The 11365-nt window shown below is 49.5% G+C and overlaps 1 non-coding gene across 1 annotated transcript; it reads left to right on the plus strand.

The window, feature by feature from the left end:
- Positions 1 to 3793: 3793 nt before the first annotated feature.
- TRNAA-UGC (transfer RNA alanine (anticodon UGC)) lies at positions 3794 to 3865 on the plus strand. Its single transcript has one exon. It is a non-coding gene; the product is annotated as a tRNA-Ala (tRNA).
- Positions 3866 to 11365: the final 7500 nt, after the last annotated feature.

Here is an 11365-nt window from a genome sequence, read left to right on the forward strand (position 1 = left end):
TTCCTAGTCCTCCAGGTGGTCGAAATTATCCTGGAGCTCACCAATATGCCACCTCTTTTTCCTTTCTTCTCTCAGTCCCTCCTTTATCCTTTTCCTTACGGCGCGGTTCAGGTGTCCGCCGATATGTGATACAGATGCTGCGCAATTTCCTTTCCCCTACACAGCGCACACTGGGCTTGAGATATCGGAAGACTTCCTCCACCCTCGGCACTGCAAACGAACACAAGCGCTGCTGGCCTTAGAGCTTCAAAAGGTATTTGACAACGTATACCACACTGCCATATTAGGCGCTCTGACTCACATGGGTGTTGAGAGCCGAACGCAATACTACATCACCTCTTTCCTCCGGGATCACACAGCAGCAATTCGGGTCGGCCCACTGAAATCCTTCCCGCCATGGTGGCTCAGTGGTTAGGACGCTCGGCTACTGATCCAGAGTTCCCGGGTTCGAACCCGACAGCGGCGGCCGCGTTTCGATGGAGGCGAAACGCAAAAGGCGCAGTGTGCTGTGCGATGTCAGTACACGTTAAAGATCCCCAGGTGGTCGAAATTATTCCGGAGCTCTCCACTACAGCACCTCTTTCTTCCTTTCTGCTTTCACTCCATCCTTTATCCCTCCGCTTACGGTACGGTTCAGGTGTTCAACGATATATGAGACGGATACTGCGCTATTTTCTTTCTCCAAAAACCAATTATTATTATTATTTTTATCACTGAAATACTCCGCTTTCCCTCAAGTTAATCGAAGGAAGCCTCAAGGGTCGGTACTCTATTTCTTTTAACATCACACTCATTCTGATGGCTGACAAACGTTCTCAGATTTTGAGTGTCTACCATTTTTTCTCGCATACGACATTACGCTGTGGGCCACCGCAGGCAATCTCAGAAGGATGGAAGAAACTCTTTATTCAAGATTTAAAGTGGTGCCGTAGTGCACGGCCTTCATATGCTCCGCTTGCTCCACTGCCAAGTCACAACTATTGTTACTCCACCCAACCTCTCTGGCTCCACGCACCAGATCATTCGAGTAATCATCGCATGAAAAATATACACCGCGGCATGCGCGAACAGAGCGTCCGAAAACTGGTACAAGCGTTCGTGATAAGCCGGATGCTATACTCCCTCTCCTCCCCTACCTCTACCTCACCAAAACAGAGGCAGAAAAGATAGACGCACTAATAAGACGTTACTACAAGACGGCCTCAAGTCTGCCCAAACGCATCCTCATTTTTCGTCTCTTACGCACCGGAGTCGACAACACGCTCATTCAGCTGACAGAAGCACACCGCATAGCCTGGATAGACAGATTGTCTTCCATTACTACTGGACGCCATATTCTAGCCTGACTGCAGCTTCGACCGATCAGTCCATCGGCCTTTAACAACCGCAATGTCTCGAAATACGTCAGGGACCATCTCACTATACACCCCCTAGATAAAAATATGCATCCAGTCCACCACCAGAGTCGTCGGGCCACCCGCACCTGCGCCTTGCATAAAGCACATGAAAATGAACCTGACATAGCCTACATAGATGCCACAGAGTACTGCCAACTCTTTGCTTACGCCCTCTTCATACTCTTGAACAACCTACAACACACAATAGCAGGCTCGATCAGGGCAAACAACTCGATACAAGTCAAGAAGCAGCCATAACGCTAGCGATATCGTCTTCCACTGTTAACCTCATCCTGAGGGATTCCAAGACTGCCATTCAATATTTTGCGCGAAAAGGTACATGCTGCCGCCTATAAAATTCTCACCTACAACTCCCCAACCACCTCGCTCCATCCAAATAATCTGGGTACCGCCCCATTCCGGTAATCCCGGTAACGAAGTGGTTCATTCCGCTTCACTAGCTTACGTCAATCTAGCGGTGCATGCCGAAGACCCAGGCAGTGGCAGAGAGCGGGTGATCACATACCACGACATCAGTGTACATAACCGCGAAGAACGTCTACTTTACACCCAGCCACACACATCCCTGACAAAACAACGACAACCTGGCGACAACTCCAGGCTCACAGCTCTCCTTCCCCAGCGCCCCTTCCTTGCTCTTTTCTTCCCTTCTCCTCACGCTCACAAATCTTCCCTTTGTGAGGCTCCGAGAGCCACATTCGACCATATTATATTAATTTGCCGCAACTGCAACCACCAGCCCAATGGGCTCTCGCGAACTCGGCGGGGTGGGAGCTTGTAGTTTCTGGCTCCTACCCGGCCTGGCAACTGAGGCTGGTGAAAAGGGGGGAAAAGGTCGCCTTCGGACACTGGCTGCCCGCCACCACCCACGAACAGGAAACAGCCCGCCTCTGAAATTTGGACTATAAGGGCTTCGCCAAAAATAATTTTTTTTCAGCACCACCACATCCACCACCGACAGTATGAACGCTCCGATTGATGTTTTCTGCCGCGTCTGCATATACAGCTCGTTCGTTCCTTCCGTATTTTTTCTCTGAAGGAAACCCACCGTGTTGGCTGAGTGGTTAGGCGCTCGGGTACTGATCCGGAGTTCCCGGGTTCGAACTCGCCCCGCCGCGGAGGTTCAGTGGTTAGGGCGCTCGACTACTGATCCGGAGTTCCCGGGTTCGAACCCGACCGCGGCGGCTGCGTTTTTATGGAGGAAAAACGCTAAGGCGCCCGTGTGCTGTGCGATGTCAGTGCACGTTGAAGATCCCCAGGTGGTCGAAATTATTCCGGAGCCCTCCACTACGGCACCTCTTGCTTCCTTTCTGCTTTCACTCCCTCTTTTATCTCTTCCCTTACAGCGCGGTTCAGGTGTTCAACGATATATGAGACAGATACTGCGCCATTTCCTTCCCCCCCCCCAAAAAAACCCAACTATTATTATTATTATTATTATTATTATTATTATTATTATTATTATTATTATTATTATTATTATTATTATTATCGAAACCGACCGCGGCGGCTGCGTTTTTATAGAAGCAAAGCGCTAAGGCGCGCGCGTGCTGTACGATGTCAGTGCACGTTAAAGGTCCTCAGGAGGTTGAAAATATTCAGGAGCCCTCCACTATGGCACTTCTCTCTTCCTTTCTTCTTTCACTCCGTCCTTTATTCCTTCCCTTACGGCGCGGTTCAGGTGTCCAATGATATACGGGACAGATACCGCGCCACTTCCTTTCCCCCAAAACCAATTAATATTATTGTTATTATTATTATTACTATTATTATTATTATCATGAACTAATCGCGCGCACAACCTGGACACAGTTCTTATTCTTTAAATTGTTAGTGTATATTACCTCTCCCCCATGCTCTCTTCCTGTGCCCTCAACTCTTTCATTTCATTTCTCCATTCTGCCTGCTATTTTTCATTTCCTCAGATTCTTAATCAGTACCGATGGCAGATGCCGGGGCTAGCTTTCCTTTTTATTATTATTTTAATAAAACCACCTACCACCACATATTCGTCCCCTGACCCAGGGAGCCAGTTCTGCGCCATTACTTTCCTCAAAGTCACAGCAGTCTAGAACGTTCTCAACGCTGATGGCTTATAGAGAAATACTGCGCCATTTCCTTTCCCCAAACTCCAATTAATATTATTATTCTCTGCAGGAAGAATGAAGGTGGGAGTCAAAGCAAAAGGAAAAGTGGTGCCGAGGTGTAAAGCGCCGGAATACTTTCGACCACCTGCGGATCTATAATGAGTAGTGACATTACTCTCTAACATATATAAGAATTTATGCTTACAAATGTAAAAAAAATACGCAAGACAAAAAACAGTGCGCACAAATCTAAGCACATATTGCCATTATAATCACTCCCACTACCGCGGGGGTGTAGCTCAGAGGTAGAGCGCTCGCTTTGCATGCGAGAAGTCCCGGGTTCGACCCCCGGCTCCTCCACTGTGGCATGTTTTTTTTTAAATTCCTGCAAATGTGGGGGAGTTGGTGGGCTAGCGATGGCAGACAAGCAAAATTTACTATATATGACCCACTTCGCTAGAAATGCACGAAGCCTGCCAGTGTGACGCGGCATTAGAACGCTCGAAATTTGTGTTCATGAACAGCTGCTGACACATCGTTCCACAATGTGATGAGAGGCATTTAAATTTCATTTCGGTAATCTCCTCCAGACTCTTCAGCCACTACATGCTCAGCCAGCGCGCGAATTGTCATGAAAACAACATTGAGCGGTAATTTCTACAGACATTGAGTGTCTGACCATAACGACGTTCACTGGTTTTCGTCAACCGCAGTTGAGTTCATTGCCTACACTGTATTTATAGCTGCTGTCCGCCATCTGGTGTTGCCGGCCAACTTTCATGTTGAAAGTCGCCACATACAAGACCCGCCTGCCCTTGCGCATATATGCAGTCATGATGACGATGTAGCGGAAAGCTTTTGGGGAAACGTTGAATTGGCAATGAGTGAAGTAAAAGCGCACATCAAGGTCATCGTTGGAGATTTCAATGCCAAGGAAGTCAATAAGTTGCGGGAGACCGGGCCGTGGCTTGAATATGGTACAGGTTCTAAGAACGGGGTAGGGGGGGAGTTATAAGCTGACTTCGAATAAAGAAAAAGTTGAATGATGAGGAAAACTTCCTGCGCACGGCAGACCAGGAGACCGGAGGTGGGCTTGAAAACTCCCGTATGATAAGCATAAATATACACTACTTACGTCAGTAAAGATGAATTGACTTAGTATAGCCATGGTCTAACGGAACCGTGCATGCAGCTGTTGAGGTGTAGCGGGTAATATTTAAATAGTGGAGTCCAGCCCGAGCGCTTCTCACGCGCCGCCATCCGCTTCGTCGTGCTTATGCCCTAAAGCGGATGTACAGCGGAGCTTGGCAAGTGGCATTACTCCTACAGTGCCAAAGCTTAGAAAATGACTGGCGTTTAGCACTGAAAAGCATGAAATATGCTGCCGAAGAACAGTTCTCTTTGAAGGTCGGCACCACCACCACGGTCTTGGTAAATAATTACAGGATTTCACTTGTCTGCTTATGAGCGCTACTGCGAAAGCCTGTCCATGTCCTCTTTCATCCTCAATTTTTCTTTTTTTTTCTGCCATTTAGCGTTTCTTTGAGCTTATTAATTTATTATTCTTTTTATCTTTTATTTTCATTCAATACAATTGAATGCTGCATTCGACTACACGTGAACGCATTTACTTTCCTCAGAAATAAATTTTCAATTCATTCCACTTGAACTGCACGCTGTGGGCCCGAAGACTTTTCACGGCGGGATGTACCTCAAGGCGCGATTGGTGTGTCTACTCACACAGGAAACCAGTTATACGCCTTTTCTTTCCTTGACATCAACGCAGTCTAAACCTTTCGCTCGTTTTGAGGAATGGAAATGCTCAGCGGTTAGGTTTCTCGGCTGCCTAAGTGGAGGTCCCGGGTTTGAAGGCGAGACGCGGTAGCCGCGTTTCGATGGAGGCGAAACGGGAAGGCGTCCGTGGGTTGTGCGATATTAGTCCACGTTAAAGATCTCCAAGTGACAGAAAGTATCCGGGAACCCGCTGCAGTGGCCGCCGTTCTATTATTGTGAATTGGAAATCGTTCTTGGGGAAAGGAAATGGAACCCGACCGCGGCGGCTGCGTTTTTATGAAGCAAAAACGCTAAGGCGTCCGTGTGCTGTGCGATGTCTGTGCACGTTAAAGATCCCCAGGTGGTGGAAATTATTCCGGAGCCCTCCACTACGGCACCTCTTCTTCCTTTCTTCTTTCCCTCCCTCCCTTATCCCTTCCCTTACGGCGCGGTTCAGGTGTCCAACGATATATGAGAGAGATATTGCGCCATTTTCTGTCCCCCAAAAACCAATTAATAAAAAAAGGAAATGGTGCCGTGTCCATCTTACATCTCGGCAGACACCTGAACCGCGCCGTAAGGAATGCGATAAAGGAGGGACTGAAAGAAGTAAAAAAGAGGTGCCGTAGTGGAGGGCTCTAGAATAATTTCGAGCGCCTAGTGATCTTTAACATGTACTGACATCGCACAGCACACGGGGACCTTTGCGTTTCGGCCCCATCAAAACATTTTCGCCGCGGTCGGGTTCGCACAAGGGTACTTCGGATCAGTAGCCAGGTTCGAAACCAACCGCCACGGCAACGTTTCGATGGAGGCGAAACGCAAAGGCTCCCGTGTGCAGTGTGATGACAGTACACTTTAAAGACCTCGATTAGCTCAGCTAATAGAGGATATGCGAAACGAAAGCTGTCGATGTTCATTGCGTTCATTAGCGTTGGCGCTGATAACGTTCTAGACGCCGATGATTTTGAGGAAAGGAATTGGTTTTTGGGGAAAGGAAATTGCGCAGTATCTCTCCCATATATAGCTGGACACCTGAACCGCGCCGTAAGGGCAGGGATAAAGTAGGGAGTGAAAGAAGAAAGTAAGCGTGGCAGGGGGCGGCAGAAGGTTAGGTGGGCGGATGAGATATAGAAGTTTGCAGGCAAAGGGTGGATGCGGCTGGCAAAGGATAGGGTTAATTGGAGAGACATGTGAGAGGCCTTTCCCTGCAGTGGGTGTAGTAAGGCTGCTGCTGCTGACGATGATGATGAAAAAAGAAAGGAAGAAAGCGGTGCCGTAGGGGAGGGCTCCGGAATAATTTCGAGCACCTGGGCATCTTTAACGTGCGCTGACATCGCACAGCTCACGGGCGCACAAATGCTCCTTGGGTCAGTGGATCTCAATCGCGAGGTGCGTGGAGGTGGTGACAGAGTGAAAGAGAGAGATCTGGGGCTGCATGCATCAGCGCTGACAATGTTGTGATAGACACGCGCCACTGCACCAATAGGCTGCAGCGTTCAATGGGTGACCAACCTCATTTTCACTCTGGAAAATGTGACGATTTGATTATATGTAGAAAGGGTCGATGTGGACGCTTGCGCAGACTTGGGTGCCTGATCATCCAGGTTCGGGGAGAAGACCTCTCGAGCCAGCGCATGAACGCGCTCATTACTGGGCATCGAGCGATGCCCACGGATCCACGACAGAGTAACCTTTCGTTCGACAGAGGCGCCTGTCGCAAGAATATGATGTGTGGCCGGCGTCGCCTCGCCCTTTACGTAGTGGCGGTATGCGCCCTCAGAATCTGTGCACGTTTTGGTTGTGTAACAGTCAGTGCCTCCCATCCACAATCCCACTCATTCTTTCTTGAAGACTGCTTTATAAACCGCTCAGCCCGCCGGACAGAAATGGCTGGTAGATTGGGCTTTATGTGAAGCACATGCCTGTGCACTTCTGGACCAGTAGGGGACCACCCCGGAAGATAATGTTTTCTTTCATCTAATAAAAGTTGTTTCCACCCATCTATCCTCTCGCGATCAACCATTAAAGCCACCTGCCAGGGTTACAGGTTGGGCGCGCAACCTATACTGTCTGCAGAACGCAAGAAAATTAGTAGAGGGCAAGTAAATGGCGCGGTATCAGTCTCACAGATTGGCGTACACCTCAACTGCGCCGTAAGAATGAAATAGAATAGAACTTTGTTTACATCAATATACATGATAAGGGAAGGGATAGAGGAGCAACCAAGAGTAATAATAATAATAATTGGTTTTTGGTGGAAAGGAAATGGCGCAGTAACTGTCTGATATATCGTTGGACACCTGAACCGCGCCGTAAGGGAAGGGATAAAGGAGGGAGTGAAAGAAGAGAGGAACAAATAGGTCCGTAGTGGAGGGCTCCGGAATAATTTCGACCACCTGGGGATATTTAACGTGCACTGACATCGCACAGCACACGGGCGCCTTAGCGTTTTTCCTCCATAAAAACGCAGCCGCCGCGGTCGGGTTCGAACCCGGGAACTCCGGATCAGTAGTCGAGCGCCCTAACCACTGAGCCACCGCGGCGGGGCCAACCAAGAGTAATAATTGGTTTTTTGGGGGAAAGTAAATGGCGCAGTATCTGTCTCATATATCGTTGGACACCTGAACCGCGCCGTAAGGGAAGAGATAAAGGAGGGAGTGAAAGAAGAAAGGAAGAAGAGGTGCCATAGTGGAGGGCTCCGGAATAATTTCGACCACCTGGGGATCTTTAACGTGCACTGACATCGCACAGCACACGGGAGCCTGAGCGTTTTTGCTCCATAAAAACGCAGCCGCCGCGGTCGGGTTCGAAACCGGGAACTCTGAATCAGTAGTCGAGCGCCCTAACCACTGCGCCACCGCGGCGGGGCCGCAACCAAGTGAAGAAAAGACGAAAATGCCTGTGGGTTAGCTCTGATTAATCCTGGCCGAAAGGGAAAAGCTTCATATTCGGGGCTACGTTTGGGGTCTACCGACTGGCGGTTTCCATACATAGCCATACTGACACACATAAAGTAGTGTGCTTTTTATTTGTTAAACATCTTTGATTTCTTTAAAACTACATTAAATGCGCTCACACGAGACAGTATATATATAATATAGCTTCGGTGATATTTCCAACTATTTTATTGTTCCTTTTATGCGGAGATATGAAACCCAATTCGAATTCAAATGAGGCGCGAATATTGCACATAATTTAAGGAAGCCAAATTGGCTAGTGATCTGGAGTTCCCGGGTTCGAACCCGACCGCGGCGGCTGCGTTTTTATGGAGCAAAAATGCTCAGGCTCCCGTGTGCTGTGCGATGTCAGTGCACGTTAAAGATCCCCAGGTGGTCGAACTTATTCCGGAGCCCTCCACTACGGCACCTCTTCTTCCTTTCTTCTTTCACTCCCTCCTTTATCCCTTCCCTTACGGCGCGGTTCAGGCGTCCAACGATATATGAGACAGATACTGCGCCATTTACTTTCCCCAAAAAAACCAATTATTACTCTTGGTTGGCCCCGCCGCGGTGGCTCAGTGGTTAGGGCGCTCGACTACTGATCCGGAGTTCCCGGGTTCGAACCCGACCGCGGCGGCTGCGTTTTTATGGAGGAAAAACGCTAAGGCGCCCGTGTGCTGTGCGATGTCAGTGCACGTTAAAGATCCCCAGGTGGTCGAAATTATTCCGGAGCCCTCGACTACGGACCTATTTGTTCCTCTCTTCTTTCACTCCCTCCTTTATCCCTTCCCTTACGGGGCGGTTCAGGTGTCCAACGATATATGAGACAGTTACTGCGCCATTTCCTTTCCACCAAAAACCAATTATTATTATTATTACTCTTGGTTGCTCCTCTATCCCTTTCCTTATCATGTATATTGATGTAAATAAAGTTCTATTTTATTCTTACGGCGCAGTTGAGGTGTACGCCAATCTGTGCGACTGATACCGCGCCATTTACTTGCCCTCTACCAATTTTCTTGCGTTCTGCAGACAGTATAGGTTGCGCGCCCAACCTGTAACCCTGGCAGGTGGCTTTAATGGTTGATCGCGAGAGGATAGATGGGTGGAAACAACTTTTATTAGATGAAAGAAAACATTATCTTCCGGGGTGGTCCCCTACTGGTCCAGAAGTGCACAGGCATGTGCTTCACATAAAGCCCAATCTACCAGCCATTTCTGTCCGGCGGGCTGAGCGGTCTCTAAAGCAGTCTTCCAGAAAGAATGAGTGGGATTGTGGATGGGAGGCACTGCCTGTTACACAACCAAAACGTGCACAGATTCTGCGGGCGCATACCGCCACTACGTAAAGGGCGAGGCGACGCCGGCCACACATCATATTCTTGCGACAGGCGCCTCTGTCGAACGAAAGGTTACTCTGTCGTGGATCCGTGGGCATCGCTCGATGCCCAGTAATGAGCGCGTTCATGCGCTGGCTCTAGAGGTCTCCTCCCCGAACCTGGATGATCAGGCACCCAAGTCTGCGCAAGCGTCCACATCGGCCCTTTCTACATATAATCAAATCGTCACATTTTCCAGAGTGAAAATGAGGTTGGTCACCCATTGAACGCTGCAGCCTATTGGTGCAGTGGCGCGTGTCTATCACAACACTGTCAGCGCTAATGCATGCAGCCCCAGATCTCTCTCTTTCACTCTGTCACCACATCCACGCACTTCGCGATTGAGATCCACTGACCCAAGGAGCATTTGTGCGCCCGTGAGCTGTGCGATGTCAGCGCACGTTAAAGATGCCCAGGTGCTCGAAATTATTCCGGAGCCCTCCCCTACGGCACCGCTTTCTTCCTTTCTTTTTTCATCATCATCATCAGCAGCAGCAGCCTTACTACACCCACTGCAGGGAAAGGCCTCTCACATGTCTCTCCAATTAACCCTATCCTTTGCCAGCCGCATCCACCCTTTGCCTGCAAACTTCTCAATCTCATCCGCCCACCTAACCTTCTGCCGCCCCCTGCCACGCTTACTTTCTTCTTTCACTCCCTACTTTATCCCTGCCCTTACGGCGCGGTTCAGGTGTCCAGCTATATATGGGAGAGATACTGCGCAATTTCCTTTCCCCAAAAACCAATTCCTTTCCTCAAAATCATCGGCGTCTAGAACGTTATCAGCGCCAACGCTAATGAACGCAATGAACATCGACAGCTTTCGTTTCGCATATCCTCTATTACTGAGCTAATCGAGGTCTTTAAAGTGTACTGTCATCACACTGCACACGGGAGCCTTTGCGTTTCGCCTCCATCGAAACGTTGCCGTGGCGGTTGGTTTCGAACCTGGCTACTGATCCGATGTACCCTGGTGCGAACCCGACCGCGGCGAAAATGTTTTGATGGGGCCGAAACGCAAAGGTCCCCGTGTGCTGTGCGATGTCAGTACATGTTAAAGATCACTAGGCGCTCGAAATTATTCTAGAGCCCTCCACTACGGCACCTCTTTTTTACTTCTTTCAGTCCCTCCTTTATCCCATTCCTTACGGCGCGGTTCAGGTGTCTGCCGAGATGTAAGATGGACACGGCACCATTTCCTTTTTTTATTAATTGGTTTTTGGGGGACAGAAAATGGCGCAATATCTCTCTCATATATCGTTGGACACCTGAACCGCGCCGTAAGGGAAGGGATAAGGGAGGGAGGGAAAGAAGAAAGGAAGAAGAGGTGCCGTAGTTGAGGGCTCCGGAATAATTTCCACCACCTGGGTATCTTTAACGTGCACAGACATCGCACGATTTCGCTCGGCGTTCGCACGGGGAGTCAGACGTGCTGGTCGTCGGCTTCGGCGATTTTCAGCCGGAGCAGCGGAAGTTTCCGCCTGACCCTAGCAAGATCATCCCCAACGTGCACCGAAAGCTGTCGGGAACATCTGGACACCAGTTTTTTCCAAGGTGGGCCCGGTTAAACCCCCTTTTCGGGCAACACATGGCCCGATCGGGCCGGTGGCGCGGCTAGGCCTAACGGCCGAACCGGTACCCGGCACATCGGGGCCTCTGGCCACTGACGCCAGTATGGCTGCTACGCAAATCTCCTGCCGAGGCTACGACCCCGAGAACATGCACTGGACAACGGTTCACCCAGCGGAAACCGCAGGCCCAGTTTC

This window comes from Amblyomma americanum, chromosome 2 (assembly GCF_052857255.1).
Source record: "Amblyomma americanum isolate KBUSLIRL-KWMA chromosome 2, ASM5285725v1, whole genome shotgun sequence".
In the NCBI taxonomy this organism is placed as follows: domain Eukaryota; kingdom Metazoa; phylum Arthropoda; class Arachnida; order Ixodida; family Ixodidae; genus Amblyomma; species Amblyomma americanum.